Source organism: Cynara cardunculus (genome assembly GCF_001531365.2).
Source record: "Cynara cardunculus var. scolymus isolate 2C chromosome LG 17, CcrdV1, whole genome shotgun sequence".
NCBI lineage: Eukaryota > Viridiplantae > Streptophyta > Magnoliopsida > Asterales > Asteraceae > Cynara > Cynara cardunculus.
This window is the reverse complement of record NC_037544.1, coordinates 24,775,644-24,795,288: the sequence shown is the minus strand read 5'-3', so window position 1 is coordinate 24,795,288 and position 19,645 is coordinate 24,775,644. Positions and strand designations below refer to the sequence as shown.

General features: G+C 34.2%; 1 pseudogene; it reads right to left on the bottom strand.

The window, feature by feature from the left end:
* Nucleotides 1-17,659: 17,659 nt before the first annotated feature.
* On the bottom strand, nt 17,660-17,838 carry LOC112501376 (annotated as a pseudogene).
* Between the last annotated feature and the right edge of the window lie 1,807 nt (nt 17,839-19,645).

The window sequence follows — 19,645 nt, the reverse complement described above, 5'->3', positions numbered from 1 at the left end:
ATACCAGCATGTATCAACTTATCATGCTATCACATAATCATTTAATCAAATAATCATGTATTAAATACCTTGAGTAATAACCAGGATCCGGTTATTACAGTAACAGTTGTCGCACCTCCACCACACCGTCAAACTCACAGAGCAAAGGTCCCTGTCCAAGGGACCAAAGTAGTCGCGCCTGCCCTGAGAACAGGTGGTCAAGTTAGAGAAAGCAATCAAGAAGCAGGAAGTAGCAGGCCTCAGAGCTCCAAACCATCCTAAAATCTCGTTCAAGAGATCAAGGATCAAATGGATGCAATGATGAGGCCCATCTCCAAAGACAAGCCTATAAAAGATTCAGCCAATAGCGAAACAATCTTTCAGTACCCGTATAACCAGAGGAACGAAGCTCCAACGCAGAAAATAAACCTTCATCCAATGGTACAAGAGAACATCAGGCAGAGGTTTCTTCGTCAGTATACGCAGCCATTACCGCAGTTTATTTTGTGGATGGGATCAAGCAAGTGCTCGACATCAGGAAGAGAACCTTTGCCCACAACCAGATTGTCTTCCATGAATACCAGACTGCGATCTAACAAATCTTAACCCTTGGGATCTTCTTGCCTTGTACTTCTTCAATGATCATAAGAAAGACAAAGGCATGAAGTACGCTATTGCAAATTCTGCCATCAGGCAGACGATGACTGACCTTCTAGACTTTCGGAGCAGACTAGACTTTCAGATAGCTTTGGATATGGGGATTGACTAGCTGAGTGTCACTGCATCAAATGAAGAATTGAAGGCATCAAGCACATCCCTTCCTGGATGGTGATTGTTGAACCAGAACATAGGGTGGTCTTCTGAAATGAACAGGGTAAGAAAATGTTATTTCGTGAAGACCAGCGCTTCAAGTATTCAAACACTACTATGCGCTACATAAAGAACAACATTCTCAGAAGCAGAAATATTACCCCAAGAGCAAAGAAGAGAGCCAACAATCTAGTGTAATCAATAGACCATGTACTTAAGTTTTGTGAGCTTCTAAGGAGGTTCATGAAACTTCAACATCTCTAGGCCTCTCTCTTTGTAAGTAACTACTATCTTTTGTTTTCTTTCAATTCATGTAATTTCCAATTCCTTCGTATTGTAAAACAATTTATTTGTCAATGTAAAAACAGAGGTTCTCTTTGTCCTCTGGCTTCGATCAGATTCTTTTTTCATTCAAGTAAGAGTGTGTCTTATTTACACTTGGGGGATATTGTTAGAACCCCACTTGTAAAAGTGTAAGTAAGAAGTCTCTTACTCTAGTCTTTTAGGACGTAGTCGATTGAAGCAGTGCTGACCAAGAGCTCTTATGCATAAGATACTAAGAGAGAGAGAGCTCTTACTCAGAGACCTAGTGTCTCACATACAGAGCTAGTGCTCAACCTAGAGGAAGATCAAGACTTAAGCGTCAAAAAGCATAAGTACTTGATGTAGAGCTGCATTCCGGACACAGAGCCTCTACACAATACATGCAGAGCTCTAAGTCTCCTACTTCCATGGTTTGTGCACAAGTTATTCAAACTTATCTCTAAGACTCTAAACATAATTTGCCACATACACACAAGTCGTTCCATTTTCCAAGGAATGTGAAGGCTGAGGACGCTGTACAAGAATTCAGAGTTTGAAACCTAGAAATTAGGAGATTATGTTTTGCATGGACGTATAAAAGGAGGTGTCCTCTTCAGATTAAATTACCTGAAAGATTGTCAAATTTGACTACGCTCCTATATAGAGAATTCTTGAGAGAATACTGTTAGATTAAGAGATTATTGTTTTACTCTAAATCTAATAAAACATCCGACTTATTCAAGCTTGTTTTTCATTCGTATCATTTCTTGAGTAAATATGTTAACCATTTTCAATTGCACGTTCTTGCTTCCACTCAAACTTTGTTTTACTGTGTTTATTGATACTTAAGAGAAATCTGGGTTCCTAAAAGATCTAAAAAGCTAGTCTTTAAATTTTGAAGTTGATTTTCCTAAGAAACTGTCACTCGGATTTTTTGTCAAAAAGATGACTTGCAATATTGTCAAATGCCGCTATTATAGCCACCAATGTAGTAAACGTTACATGCCAACTTTAATGAGTGTGTTCATCTGACTTGTTGATCAGTGCATGTTTGTAATCTTTATTTCAACCTTTGATTTCTTAAAGATATAATCTAGACATTTGTTACTCTAACTCATTCTTTTTTATTGTAAAAAAAATATGATTCTATTAAAATAGTACTTTATAACTTACATTGACTAAAATGTTGAGCATGTTGCCATACCATGACATGAATTGATAGGATTTGGTGATCTAAACATGTTGGTTAAGTTTGCACTCCAAAATCAGTTTGTCAAAACAATATTTGTCAAACTGTTTTGACTTCATCCGATACTGGTTTTTAATCGGCTAGATGACAATCCAATCCACTTTAGTGTGATCTTGGTTTCGCTTCAACTAGTCTTCGATTTTATTGAGATATTTTTCCTTTTGGACTAATATTGAATACAACAATAAGACTTTGCCAATTGGAATTTTATTGTAATTTTTTTCTCAGAAACATAAGCTATATTTCGGATCCAACAAGATTAAAATACATCGGATCATAAAAAGACTTTCGATACCGGAAATAGGTTTTCAATCCTAATAATTAACCAGGTCCATAACTCACTTCAAATCCTTGAACTTCTCGGATTTTATGGGAATTGGATCCGATAAGTATATCATATTTATGTATTTCGGATCTTAGAGTTTTCGGATCCTTTTACATTATGAATCCTAGCAAATGTTGGATCTATCCAATTACAAACATCATTCTCATAGAGTTTGTAAATTGGATTTTAGACAAAATCCTAAAACATATCTAAGTGTGTTATTGGATTATGTGTGTAATCATCAAATCAAATGGTTTAGACCAACAAATATCATCATCCAAAATCAAGCACAAACACAAAAACAACATTACAAGCAAATTATAAGAACAGTTTTTTATGTATCTTTTCATTTGAACAAAATCCAAACAAAAGTTCATGAATAATTCAATCAAAATCCTAAATTGAATTTTGGGTGATTTGGATGAATTTTGAGTAAAATACAAAAAGTTTGTTTTGGCATTCATTGAGAGAGGGAAGGAAAACACTTCCATTTGTCGATCTAGTTTGTTCTTGCTTCTTGGTGTTCATCTATTATTCTTCCTATTTGAAATGGCCTAAATCGATTTGCAAAAGAGGGAAAGTAGAGGAACATCTTTAAGGTCACAAGGGAGAGGGGACAAGGTTGTCGTTGTCGATGTTGTATGGATCAAAAGAACAGAAGGATGTCGAGAAGCAGTCGTCGATTTGCAAATAATAGTGTTCTTGCCTGCAAATATTGATTTATGTCGCTGAAGAACAGAATGAGGGAGTAAAAAGGGGTGGGCTTTCACCGTCGTATAAAGAAGGGGTGATGTTTGTCTAAAAGGGAATGAAAGAGCAAGTGTTTTATAGGATGAGAAAGGTGGGATAAATCCGTGTATTTAGTCGTATCTTGTTACACAGACATATATATACTATTTAGAAACAAGAAGTAAAAAAGACTAATAAATGCTCTTCTATTGCCTTCACATGGCTCAACTTCACCGAAGCAATTAACTGGTATTAACTTGAGGGACCACATCTTTAATGACGCATAAAAATTTGAGAGAATCTGTGTAAAATATGTTTGAGTAAGTAATAGAATTTATTGATATTGGATTTTTTTTTTTAAATAAGAATATAAGGATAAAATATCATTATGGTCTACAATTTAGTATCGAATTTAGATATTGTTAAATGAAAACTAGCATAAAGTTTAAAATACTCCTCCAAGATAAAGGTTTTCATACCATCCTTTTTCTTAAACTTATAACATATGCATTATTTCTTATACAATACGAATTAATGCACCCATAACTCATATTGTACGGCTTTACAACCTATATATCCCCACCACCCACCCCTACATGATGTATGTCTCCTCACTGTCCCACCCCGCAGATCCAAGGAATGTAATCTAATAGCTTCTCGAGTTTAAACTTGGTCTCGAGCTCGAACTTTAATAATTCAGTCGGTCTCGAACATAAAATAAAACTTGTTTAGCTTAACGAATCAAGCTTTATAACACCAATGGTTGACTCGGTTCGTTCAAGAAATTGATTGAATTTTTCCCGTCGAGCCGAGCCATTCGCACATAGATTAATTCAAGCTAACCATGTTCATAAATTATACAATACAAAATATTAAAATTATCAACCTCGAACCAATAAACGAGTTAATACATCGCGAGTTCAAGTCCGTAAATACCATCGAGGACGAGGTCGATAACTCAGAAAATATTCAAGCTTTAGCTCCAGCCTTACATTTTAAAATTATTCGAGCTCGAACCCTACATTAGAATAGCTATTCAAGCTCGAGCTACTATTTTTTCAAGTCAAACTCAAATATCCATATCCATATTTATATTTTTATGTGTGTTAACGCTAAATAGAGTAGTGTGAACCAAAAATGACAAATTTTTGTGATGACGTGGCAAATTTCTATTTCAGAAGCGGTGCTGAATGAAAAAGTTGAACATTACATTCATTGCTCTTCATTGCCCTATTATTAAATATACTTAATATGAACTGTTTATAAATTATTTAGTATTCAATAATTGTCTTTCTTTTCTTTTTAATCTTTTTTGAGTTTTTTTTCGTTAATCTGGATATCCAACCCGTTATATGAGGCGATTAATCCAGGTCGACCACATGTTTTGCAGATAGCCCGGAGTCACCGCATTTGAACCTCCGTGGCCACAAGGAGATTTTTACTTCTTACTGAATTTAAACTTGCGACCTTCAGATACTTTTGACCTTTGAAGACCATCTCAAACCAACCAAACACCACCCTTATGGTTATTTGTTTCTCTTTTTTTTTTTTTTTGAGTTTTCCACAGGCCCTTCTGAGGAAATAACATATTATCCTATTTGGTTTGTATTTCAATCATATGTTTTTATCTTAAACAATAAAAATATTTTTATATTACATTTTTTTGTTTTGTTTCTTAGTATTATTTATTTGGAAGCAATCATTTTAATTCTAGTATAAATTTGTGTTCATCATCAAAAGGCTGTCTCGGAGTATGCCTGAACAAATCCTAACATATTGTTACTGCAGTAAATCAACCATGATAAACACATATACGTCTGGAATCAAACCCTGAACAGATATGATATATCACCACATTCTCCAGAACCTCAACCAGTATGCCACAACTCTTGTACTTGTGGTTGTGCATCATCAAATTTTACTTGGGCAAACTTTGTGAAAATGAAATACATTTTATCACAACTTCAACTTTAGATAACATGCTTTCGAAACCTTTATTTTGATACGCAAATACAACCTCTCAATCATTTAGCTATCTTTTATCCCTATAAGTTCATTACAAGAAAAGTGTTCTATGGTGACGACACTTTTTCATTGATTTGACGTTTCTTCGTCATATATAACTTCCGCAACAACATGGTGTTGCGAACCAAATCCTAGATTTTTTTGCTATTCTCCTTCCCTTATTGTAGTGACATATCGTCACCATATATAGATCATAAAAGCTTGTGGCATGAATATAACAACAAAATAAAAACCAATCGTGACGACATCTTGTTGCTATAGAGCTTTTAAAAACATAATTATGATATGTTATCCTATTGCGACGACATGTCGTCATTGTAGGATATGTAACACTCAAAATCTGGAAAAAACGACCATATTAAAAAAAATTACTCATTGAATAATGAATAATTCCTTTTTAGAAGTCAACACCTGAATACTTATAATGGCAATTTAAAATTTAACATCAACAATTAATAAATAAGTCTTACTTAAAGTCTAGATCAAGGATGTGTGTTACTAAAACCCAACAATAGTCGCTATCCCCAAAATACAAAAGATGTCCTCGAATAGCTAAATTTTTCTCGTGCCTCTAACTAGGAATCAACTCATCATAGTGTCACTAGTACCATTTCCAACAAAGTCGTGATGCACATGACGATAAAAAAAAGTGTTAGGCTTAACGCCTAGTGAGTCCAAACAACTTTCTTCTTTAATATAAAATGATAAAACTGGAAGAATGTTATTTAAATCACAATTTTCCAAATGAAATGTATTCGATATAAAAACAACTTCTTTCCAAAATCCACCATTTTCGTGATGAAAAGTCGGTGATCAAAGCACCTATTCAAACATGAAACGAAGCCCAATACTCACACAAATTATGAATAAGGTTTAATATTCTAAATATTGAAAACTGGATAAAACTCTATTTTCCAAAACACTAAAACATGGATATGTTCCACTATAACAAAACCATAAATTATGGATATACTTCATACTTAAAACAACACCAAAAACATGGATAATATAAAAATAGCACCTTTCAGTTTCGGTAACGAGGGATCGTATGTGGTGAACACAAAATAAGTCATACATCAACATTACTGAGTTTATTTCAAGGTCAATGGGATATGCATTCGACTCTACGGAGTACCAAAGACCCAAGCTCTGTATACAATTCTGATGGCTACCATGGCAAGCCCTAGCTCTGTATACGACTCCAACGACTACCACTGCAAGCATTCGGGTGACCATGATTCCTACTCGTCCCCTAGATGAGTCCCACCCACAAAAGTCAATAGTCTTTGTATACGACTCATATGAGTAATATGAGTACCACCGTAAGTTTTCCTAATCATTGACTTGGTGACTACTCACCAGATATTATAATGAGAACATCAAAACTTCTCACTTAAACAATAAACATCGATCCATTGGTCCCAAAATCCAACTTTATGCAAATTCACTTCCACAATACCAAGTGGCATTGACAAATCATAGGTCTCAGAGTCTAACTCTACATGAGACTATCTCCACAATACTAGAATGACATCATATGACTCATATACCTATGGATCTAATGCATTACAGTTTAAATTACATTACTCCAATTGAATGACCAACTCACTCAAAACATGTAATTTCTAATAAATGCTTATGGATACAATGCATTACAATTTGAATTGCATTACTCAAATTGAATGATTAATGCACTAAAAGCATGTAATCTCTAATAGATGCAAACCACGTCCAAAATTCAACATTGAGTAATTTAAACTAGACAAATATCCCCAAAACTCATTTCGATCAATATCAAATCAATAAACGCCACAACTTATTTGACTACTCAAATAAGAGTCAATATTAGTCAATAAAGTGCATTTGGTCGATAAATATACAAACTCATACATCAAGAGTATGATTAATTCAAAAAAATTCATCATTAGTTGGGACAAATCATTTTCTGGATAAAATCATACAATTTATATTCCCAAAATGCCCAACAAACATAATACTATTCAAATTGTTTATAAAACCAAATACAAAAAATACATTAGCGTCAAATAACCTAATCATACAATAAAACATCAAAAATACACTCTTATGATTTATTTATCAAAATGTTCAAAAAAAAACCCAAATATAAACATTTCAAAAGATTTAAAAAGTACCAAAAATGTCAATCTCATCATATAATCAACACATTTGATAAATATAAAAAAATCTTAAGATTCCAAAACGAACAATTTTGGCATGTAAATAGTTTTCACAAAGCAACTTGAAACTTTTGTTGCTAGATTCCAAATTCACCACAAGAAACAGGGGTTTTAGCAGTGACTATTTTCATTGCTAAACATCCATTTACAGTCATAAACGATTTGTAGAGATGTCATGTTGTCGCTATATCTTCTGGATGAACCTTTTCGTTGCTAAAGGTGTGTCGCTGGAACTCACTTTTCTTGTAACCCAAATCTTTAGCTTTCAAAATGAAGACCTAAGAGCTACAAGTCTAGAAACCTTATCTAGGTCACAACCAAGCCTAGAAATGCACCAAATATGATTATAAGCTTCAACTTCACAAAAACCCAAATATAATCTCAAAAGAAGATTAATACAAGATAAACTCAGAAAGTAGTATGACAAATACTACTTCTAGTAAGCCGAATTTTGAGTACAAACTGATTCAGGAAGTTTGTCTCACCAACTCTACCCACATTCTTGTATAGGAACATACTTGGAATGTTAGACAAAGTAAGTTCTAAAGTAGTATTTTATTAGTATCATACTTTCTTTTATGTTCCCTCTACATACAGAAGGATGAGTTGGGTTAACAAGTGTCTACATCAACTTCAAAGGCTTAAATGAGGAGTATAAGCATGGACTGATCAGTAAATCGGATAAAGACATGTGTTAAAGTTGGACAACAACATTTAGTGCATTGATGGCTATAAGAGGTCATCCTTGACATTAGTTGCAACTAACCTATTTTGAAAGGAATTCTGAGTGATAGGTTCTTAGGAAAAATCTATGTCAACCATCTAAAAGACTATCTAAATACTTTAAATCTGAAAGAATACCTTCTTCTCTCATTCTTTCAATTATCAGAAAAATTTGTCATCAGTTAGATTATCTAGGATCAAGTTTTACCTTCCTAGTTTTCACAACAAATCTCTAATTCTTTGTTTTTAATAAACATATAGAACTAAAAGTGAAAAACTATTATGATTGTATTTAACCCCCTTTTGTACTAACACCTCTTATGTTAGTCATTACCATTCCAGGACCAACAAGTGGTATCAGAGTGGTTTGTTTAAATCCATAACCAATATCCGTATTGACTTCCACAAACAATGATAGTTAGATCCCTATCCAAATCACCATGTTTTCAAAAAGAAAACTTTTTACTTTGGAAAAATTAGATGACACTCTTTTTAAAAGGAGTTGACAATCAAATCTTAAATGTTCTAAAAAAATGGTCCATATGTCTCTACCACCTTTTTCCCTAGAGGAGATGAAAATGACAAAGTCATCAGAACATTGAAGGCAAATCATCAAAACTACGAATTTATGGCAGAAGATGATAAGTAGCAAGTTGCAGTTGATACCAAAGCCAGAACTATCATCATAGTGTCACTACCTGATGATGTCTATCATTCTATCATAAAATCTTACCACTGCAAGAGACATGTGGAACACTCACTGTTCTATATGAATGGACGTCTGAAGTTAAGCAAATCAAAAGGATCAATGTCATCACTGACGTATACAACAAGTTCAACTCTTTTCTAAATGATCTCAAAGTGCATGATAAGGTTTTTGATAATGTTGAAGTACTGCGTAAATTTATGGATTGTTTACCAAATTCATGGGAGAATATAACTGTATCTACAAACTTCTAAGGATTTCCATCTTATGCCTCTTACTACTTTGTATGGAGCTCTATACAACTATAAGCAAACTAAGGTTCTTAGAAGAATGTCTTTCAAGAAGTTAGAAGTACAAACATTTCCTTTATGTATTTCTATTTCAAAAGGTTAGGATCTGTGTCACGTCCAATATATGACACAGATTCAGATAACTTTGAGGAGTACTACAAAAGTGTCACAATTGATTCCAACGAATCTGATAGTGGGACCAATGTAACATCCTTACAAGACATCAATAACTCTCTTTCCCTGATAGCATCTGTTAGTCCCGGAAAAAGGCAAATCCAAACAAGTAACTGTTGAAGGGGGTGGAATACAATTACACAAAATTTCCACTTAATTTAATTCTTTATTGATTTAAAATCAAGAATTACACTCAGAAAACAAGATTGATACTGAATAATAAAGATTAAATATGGTGTAACAATCTTTCACTTGGATAACAAGAACTCAACTAACACTAGAAATTTTATGCCTTTGAGAGAGTCGTCGATTTTTGCTTCTACATGTAGAGAACTATTGAAAGTGTAACCTTGCATGGGAGAACTAAAGTGCTTTAAATATCACCATATGCATTAAATGCTTGGGAACACATGTCACTTGGGGACAAGAGTTCAACATTGATTTCAGAACCTTTTGGAGCATCCTTTTCCTTGTGCAAGTAAAAAGGGACTAGTTAATTATCCATCATTCCTGAAATGTCACTTCAAGAGCATATTAGGACAAACAGACATTTCCAGGTGCTTCAAAGAATGTCTTTGTCAAGTACAAGGTTGGTGAACAACCAATAGCCAGGGGGACTATCCAATCAATAGCTATTGTCTAGAAGAAACTTGGTGCACAAGTTGGATAGTGAATTTTGATATGTATCGATCGATCCAAATTCTTGCAGTATCGGCAAGTCTTCGATTCGCTGAACTAATTTAGTACGTACCAATCTTTTTACAAGTACAAGAACCAAAATATATCAGAGTACAGATGCTAAGAATTTAGAAGACTGATCGAAGATCATCAACAAATTATTGGTGACCCAACAACATTAAACTTCAACAAAGTGGCTAGAAAAGGCGATCGTAAAAGGAAAATCCAAAGGAAGGTTCTTAAAAGGATTGTCTAGTAAATCAAAATATGCTAGCCTAAGATAAATCTAAGGATGAATGTTACAACTGTGGAAAGAAAGGTCATTTAGCAACAGACTCTGAATCCCCACCGACGTCCACCACTACAAACACAACCCCTTCCTGCATTCTAATCCCCCTCAACCATCGACCACCGGTCACCGTTCCCTCTCCGGTTTATTTTCTGGTCAAAACCCGGTCAAACCGCAATCCTCGTCCCCGGTTAAGACTTAATTATAGAAAATAGTATATATATATATATATATACATATATTTTATAAAATATATTAATAAAATTATATACCGGATATTAGGCGGGTCGGGGGATAGGCTACCCGGCCCCAACCCCGGTTTGAGTCTACCGGGGATCTCTGGGACCCATTTTAGTGTGGAATTCCCGTCCCCGTTAAGGTCGGGTGAGTCGGGTTTCCCACCAAGTCGGGGAAAATCACCATCCCTATAAATTGGGTTGATCGAGTGTCATATTTTTTGAATTTTATAAATAACTAATATGTTAAATATGATTACAAAAATCTATATCATTATAATAATCTTATATCTCTAAAGAAACAACTCCGTAATTTGTAAGCTAACTTATAAGTGAAGTTCCCAAAATCATACAAATCAGTATAATTCTTCAAGATCAAGAACAAGATTAGTAGAGAGAGATTTTCACCAAATATGATATTGATTTCTTGAGAGAGAATTACAATGAGATTAACAATCACTAATCAGATTATGAACTGAACTTAATGACAATTAAGTGACTAAATCCTATTTATACTAAAGAAATAGTAAATGCTAACTATTACAAAAACATTACAATGGGAGAACTTGAAGAAAACATTTAAGCATAAACTTAAACCCAACAATCTCCCCCTTTGGATTCAAGGTCGAGACATTGTAAATCTGGATTTTCTAAGTCCGAGCAGTGTCTCTAGCCTCCTCAATGCATTCTGATATTACAATATATCATCAAGTAGATCTAAGGCATTGATCAGCAAATACCTATCCTTTGGACTAATCCTCTCTGACTCCACAGCTCTATCGTTATCAGCCCTCCTCGTCTCAAGCGCCCGTTTCACCATTCTAATAGTGCCATCACTATATTTATTCAGCTCACTAAACCTCATCAACTTCTTTATCCGACCCTAGGCACTGTACACAACTCCGAACTCCGGTTCTTCAAGAATTATATATAACGGATAGCCTTCAATATCTTCTAGCTCTTGATCAGGTCTCTTCAAGTTAATGATTCTTTGACTGTCTTCAAGACCCATTTGGACGTCAAGAACCATAGACACTTTGACATGACTCTGCATAAATCTTTTGATAGCACTAAGACCAACAAGTGCTCCTTCTCTTCTAACCATCATGTTTTGCAGTTCATGGCACATATGCTCAAAGTCTTCTAAATAAAGGTAAGAGAAATCAGCTTTGCTAAATACCTAGACCTTCCCATCTTGTCGTGTAACTGTGAACACCGGATACCAGACTCTAAGAAGTCTTTGGGCATCAATTTGTTTGATTGAAACAACTCGATTTTTTGTCCAAACTTGGTTGATCGGGAGACGCTTTGCCTTGAGAAAGTGCTTGTACTCTAAATGATATTCTTTGATTTCCTTGTGAATGCCAAGGATCTTATCAGCACTTAGAGCTTTGCGGTGCTGGAGGAAGATATCGAAACAAATGTCCTCCAGATAAGGTTCTCTGATCTTTGCACGATCATAACCTGGAACGTTCGCTCGAATTTCAAACGGCACATAGTTTTTAGAAAATATTCCAGTCAGATCAAATGCCGCTCTCGGAGTCTCAGACGCACCAAGATCAACTGTAGTGGGGGGTTCAGGCAAAGTCTGACGATCACCCTGGAATAGGAAGACAGGGTCTTCTTCATTAATATCAGCTTCAAAGTCAAAATACAACCCAGATGATTCGTCAATGTTGTCAATATCTTCACCGAAATCCTGCTCTCCACCCAGTTCTGTAGCAAACACTTCATTGAAACCAACATTGGCTGACAAATCCAGTAGCAGCCTTGTTCCTACTGTGGAGTCCGCCGGCTTTTCAACCATTGGCTCGATCACTGGATTTGCCTCCAAAACTGTCTCATCTTCCACAATTATGGGCTTAGTAGTTCTTTCTCTTGTTGATTCTGGGACAGAACTTTCAACGTTTACTGCTTGAGAAGTTGGCTGTCTTTCAACACTTTGAACACGAGCAGATGACTCAGCCAGCCTCTGTCTCTTTCTTTCCCCCTCATGATGATCAGGATCATCCAGATCATCATGTCTTCGCTTCAGTGAGGTGGTTTGAGCTCGACAAGTCTCTTCTAAGATAGATACCCGTTCGGAGAGGGCATCAATTGAACTTTTTAAGGCTTGAGTGTTTGATGTGATTAACTTACTAACTTTTGAGAAGTTAGAAGCAACCACATCTTGAAAGGCCAAAAACTCTAAGGCTCTAACGATGGGATCATTATCAATAAGCTGGCGGAGGAGCCCAACCAGATATGCATCTTCCGCATCAGGGTTTTGTGTTGACATTAGCTTGGCGTACAACAAAGATTTAAGCTCATCCATCGTTTGCTCTTGTACCCTCGGAGGCTTAGGTACAAGCGGTGGAGAAGGCACAGACGGTTGATCTTCTACTACTGGCTCCTTCCCCTTCAACAACCTTTTGAGACTTGAAATTTGTGCTTCCATGTTATCTTGAACAACCTTTAGCGCGCCGTCCAAATATTCCCTTGACACGAAGAGTAAGATCATTCCTGGATCACTTAGATTACCAGTTGAGACAACAGTTGAATAAACTGTTGTGCCTACGTTCAGTGTTGGCAAAATGGTATCACTGGTAGGACTTCCGACCGGTCCTTGTGGTAGGTCTATTGACACCACTTTGGTCGTTCTAGCAGGTTCACTAAGAACCTCAATGGAAGCAACAGATGTTCTAGACTCTTGTGTACCTAACTGTATAGGCTCTAAACTCGAGGTGCACAGAATCGAAGTCGTAGGCTGGGGAAGCGTCCTACTTGTTTCGATATATACATTCTCCGAGTGAGAAGTAGATAAAATATGTGTTATATCCCCATGATGAATTGAAACAACTGGTTGTTGAGAACCAGTTAAGTGGTCGGGATGGGTGTGCAAATGCATAGCTGGGCTAGCTATGTCTTCTTCAATACCAACATTCAACGGATGAATGTCTTAGCAGATGTGGGTGCCCGGTTATGTGTTTCGGCTGGGATAGGAGCTTGATCTTCATTTTGTGCTCCACTCTCACACTCACCATCTTTTTCTTCTTCCCGTACACTCAACCTCTCAACATTTTCAACTTGAGCTCCCTCATCACCTTCTTCTACTGGAATATCTGAAACATCTTCCAGCATACGATCATATTCATCATATCTGCCTCCAAAATCATCAACATTGAAGGATAGTGAATGTAGACTTGGACAAGTCTATGGAGCTTCAAATTCTGGAAAAATATCTTCAATGTTCTCAATCACTGCTCCAATTTGAATATTCTATGACAGCATCGGTTGAGCAGGATTGTCAGCATCATCATTATCATCATCATCACCCTGAGCTACCTGATTATCGGATATAGTATCTTTCGAACTTGTAGAAGTTGTGGAAGTACTTTCTGTTGAAGTACTATGTTGATCAGAGGCTCCCCGCTCCTCATCACCCCTCTCATTTACATTTTCTCTCAGCTTACAACCCTGTTCAGATAACTCTTGTTCCTGAACACACTTAACTAAATCTATACCCTCTCTCAGCTGAAGCATGGGTTGATCCCGGCGCAAGTTCAACCGATTCTGGTTGAACTATAGGATCTATCACTCTCCTATAGTCTATTACGCACTGAGCCCTCTGATCAGCGAAGGCAAAAAGCTCGGGTGGGATTTCCATAATGGAGTCCAAATGTTCAACTTCGGTGTGTTGCCGAATATGAGTCATAACGAACGTTGGCCCAACGTCACTGTTTGCCCTGGTCGGAATGTCATCGTTTGAGTTCATCCTGGCTTTAATGAATATTGCAGAAATCATTGAAATGGCACGAACTTAGACCAATTCGTTCCATATTATCAACGTGTAGTCATACTTGCGCGTGAATACAATTCCATGGAAAAATTTAAGGAACGAACTGCTACAAGTATCGATTCCGGCTGTTTTTGATGTTAGGCATCTATTGAGGATTGAAAACAGAAGATACCAAATTGATGGTAGGAATCGCCGTTTGAACTGCGAAAGATTAGTCAACTCTTGCGAGTATCCTAATCGTTTGATATCACGGCAGAGTTCGTCGTCGGTGACTAACGGTTCAAATCCTGTCGAGCCCGGTCCTAGAAAGCATAGCATTCTTCGGAATCGTTTTAGCGTCAAACGACTGACATATTCGTCTACACTTCCTTCGATAATGTATGTTTCACCGTCTTTAGCAAGAATTAACGTGTTCCAAAATTGTTGGAGATAAATCATCGGGACTGGAGTATGGGCAGAAAGGGCATATGATATCGGATGTCCGCGAAGGATTTCTGGTATAATTTGGTATTCAGCGGGCATGTCGAAGTTGAATGAATGATTATTTGGTTTAATTTCAAGAAACTGGCTTTGAGGAAGGAGGATTTCTTCGGGAATGGGATTATTTGTGGGTTGGTTTGGGTTATTGATATTATTAGATCTGACCGAAGGAATATGGGATTCCTCATCAGACTGATGTTGTTGGTCAGCCATTTGTACCTGTAAAAGTTCCCAAAATATTAGATCCCGATTAAAGAAACAAAGCTAGTATCTCGAAATCAAAACAAAAATTTGTAAAAGAAATTGAAAATCTTAAAAAAATAAAGTTTAAAAAAAATTTAACTAAAAAAAATTTCTAAACAAAAATTAAACTAAAACTTAAAAAAAATTAAACTAAAAAAAATAAAAACTAAAAAAAATCTAAAAACAACAAAAAAAATACTTAAAAAAATTCTAAAAAAATTATCTACAAAAAAAATTATTCTAAAAAAACTTTAAAAAAATAAAACTAAAAAAACAAAAAATAAACACCCGGATTAGATATCCGGTCAACAATAGAAACCAAAAAAAAATCTAAGACTTAAAAAAATCTTAAACCGGACAATATCAACCTGATTAAGGTTGATCGGAGTAAACTCCGGTCACCTTCTTCGGTTAATAATCCGGTCAAAACAAACTCTAAAAACCCTAAATCGAACAAAACCAAAAAAAATAAACCTAAGCTAACCTAAGATCTAAATCGGACAACACTAAACAGTTTTATTAGAATCGATCTATGAGATTTGGTTCATTTTAAGTTTCAATCGATTTATGTTTATCTAAACAGATTTATGATCATTAAAGTCCAACTTCTCCCAAAATCATACAAATCAGAATAATTCTTCAAGATGAAGAACAAGATTAGTAGGGAGAGATTTTCACCAAATGTGATATTGATTTCTTGAAAGAGAATTACAATGAGATTCACAATCACTAATCAGATTATGAACTGAACTTAATGACAATTAAGGGACTAAATCCTATTTATACTAAGGAAATAGTAAATGCTAACTATTACAATGGGAGAATTTGAATACAACATTTAAGCATAAACTTGAACCCAACAATAAGACACTACAATTAATGACCTATTCATGAAATCACGTTATGCTATATTTTTTTTATAACAATAAGCATTTTATATATAATAATTCCAAAATAAACACGTATACAAAAGTATGTATACCAACTTCTATATATACATACAATTAATTACAATAAATGATACTCCATCAATTATGCCAAAATACTATCTTCAAATTCCTAGCAGTAGCACTACGACATGAATTTATCATGCCAAACACATGTTGATTTTCATTTGAATCAATGAAGATGTGTTACTAAAAGGGCACTTATCCCTTAGACTTATGTCAACATATAATCATCGCTATGTAAGGTCGTTTATTCACATATTAAATACAAGTTTTTAAACAGGGTCCTAAAATTTTAGGGCTCAATTTTACTTATGTTTGGGAATGATTTATACACACTTGTGAATCAAGCTCAATAAAAACCTATCTAATTTTTTCAAATTAAAAAAAAACGGCTATTTAATTTCTGAATTTTTCGATCAAAACAAAAAGACTCTTCGATATTCTTCTTTCTTTATCATTTTAAACATTTTTTGTTTTTTTAATGTGTAAGAATTTTAATATGATATGAACATTTATGTTTTATTTTGTTTGTAACTCATTTTACACGATCTATAGTTTTTGTACATGTATAACTGGTGAAACAGGGCGTGCAAAAAGATTTAGAAGGCCATGTCGATCATCTGATGCTCCCTATTTGTCGAGTATCTTGTGCGTATTTGTGCATAGTGGTATTCGGTACAACATTAGAGGAGCACAATCCCTCAAACTGCTATTTTTTTGAATCTCGGATGGTTTGATGATTAGCTAGTTTCCGAATTTTAATAATTCAACTAATTGAAGATAAAATTCTTATCTTTATGTAAATAAATGGAAATTTCCTCACATCTTGATTTTATATTTTATTTATCTATTTTAATAGTAACTATATCTTAAAAATCATGTGATGTATAAACTTAGACAAATAAATATGTGACATTACATAATGTTTTTATTAAATATTTGTCAAACGTTTTTTTAGTAAACCATATATTTAAGCAAGTATATCTTATGATTCTTTTTTATTTAATATTGTGCATATTTTATTGGGTTTGTTTTGGTTGGGTTGTCTGTAGTTTATTTATAGTTTTTTTTTTAACTTCTGTTTTTTTCTATCCGTTTTTTTTATTCAATGGGTTGTTGCACCTCACAGTTGTCTCTTTTTTTGTTTTAACTAGTGTTGCAACTACGTATTGCGCGGTGGCGAATGATATCATCTTTAAAAAGAATGTTATAAACTAAAATATGAAGTCTTCTTCTAAACAACTTTTAGAAAAATGTGTTTGACAACTACTCATTAACATTAAAAGTTTTTAAGAGTAGTTGACAACAATCTTAGAACCGTATGCTAATTTAAGTTCTCTAACTATGCTCGAGAACGGTGTTGCAATGTACTCTTCAAATGTTTGACTAATGTTAGTAGTTTGTTTAACTTGAAATCACTGTTTTAATTGAAATCTCATTTGAAGTTATGAAAAAAAAAAAAAAACATTCTATAATATTAGTGAAAATTTGAGCGGCGCGTAAGCTGTAGCAACAGCAGTGGAAGCTCAAGACAATGCATGAAAAACCACATCATCAAACTAAGATAATGGATATTCCCCCATAAAACAATAAAATTAATATCAAGTAGGGTCGATGACCCACATATCAGATATTAAACTGATAAAAACAAATACTACACTTTATCGTGACATTCTATAATATTTGAATTGTAAATTAGAGAAGTGCGTCAAGCATTGATAGTAGTAACACCAAGACGAAGGATAAATAACTACATCACCAAGTACTATAATGGGCATTCCCATATAAAAAATAAAATACTAAGAATCATATATTAGATATCAAACTAAGAATATATAATAAAGTTGATCTAAACAAAAAAAAACATAAGATTCATGACATATATATAAGTTAAAAACATGTATTGTATTTGATCTTAAGAAAAAGGTTGAAATTCCAGAAAAATATGTTTGTTCCATTTTTAGTCATTTCTTTTTGTAGCAATCTCTCTCTTGTCACTTTCATTCCATCATCCAATGCGGGATGCAAGCAATATTGAGAAAAAAAGTTGGCCCTTTTTCTTTTTGTATCCACTTCCCATATGCCTCTTTCATTCTTTGATTCAATGTGGGATACAAACATTAATGTAAGAAAAAAATTATTTATAATGTTTATAAGTTGTCACCAGATTATCCGTGGTTATTACTTTTACATGGATAAAGATAAAGATATAAAAATATAGACTATATATAAATATATTGTTTTTACAACTATAAATTCTACCAATTTTATGGTGTTGATTTATTGTCAACTTTATATTATTTTTTATATTAGTTTTTGGTATGTATTTTTTTTATAAAAGATGGTTGTCCAAAAAACACGTCAACCAAAAAGTTGCACAAACTCTCTTAGTTTTAAAAGATATCTAAACCTTTTAAATATTCACTTATTCTATATTGTTTGGTTGGTTTTGATTTCAATCAAGGTTATATATTTTGTATTATTTGTTTGGTTTATTCTTTAATATATTATATTAATATTGACATTGATTGATGATTGATCGCAAATTCATTTTTTTCTTCTTTCAGATACTTACCTTCATCTTCGAATATATCACATTCTCATGGATTTGCAGCAATAACATATTGTTTCTTTATATATAGGCTTATTTCATTTTACTTATGATTATATAATCAAGTTTAGTCATAATAAATATAATTATAGATTCAATTTCAGTTATAACGAACTAAAACAATCAATAAATTGTTCGTTATATTATTTAAAAGTTTTAAATTCAACTTTTAATATAAAATATATATAGTAAATTTGTATCATTGCCTTCCGTTGTTATTTTAAACTCAACTGATATAAAAGAATTTTTAATATGAATAAAAATTTTGCAAAAATAGAGAAAAGTTAAAATGAACCAACTATTGTAATAACCAAAAAAAAGGGAAAGGAATTTTTAGTCGTTAAATTTCAGGGACTTATAGTATAAAGCGATCAAAGTGAAGGGTTTAGACCCTAAAATTGAATGCAATTTAATGACAGCAAACTCAATGGTCATGAACCTACGACCATTTATTATGGCTTATCGTTTCATATTCCGTGAAACCGCCAATGGGGCTTAGTATAAAATGGGAGTTTGTAGCTTTATGTGTAGTTTGGGGGTTAAGAAGGAGAACTATTGTGAGAAAAGRCGACGGTGGACGYTGTAATGAGAGTTGACGGTGCTCTACATCGTAGCTAGTTTGGCACCAATCGGGGAGACGCTAGCCTCTTCAGAGAACGATTTGGACTACGAATTTTACTGTGAGTTACACGTGATTTATTTTTAAAATAGTTGCATGCCTTATTATCCACATGTTGTTTGAAGTTTCTCGAGATTTTTGATATGCTGTATATGCGTGAAAAGTTCAATATTTTTATAATATATGTTTTGAGTATTTATGTGTCAATGGGGATGTACTACGATACGATTTTGTAAAGACGAGCATGCTT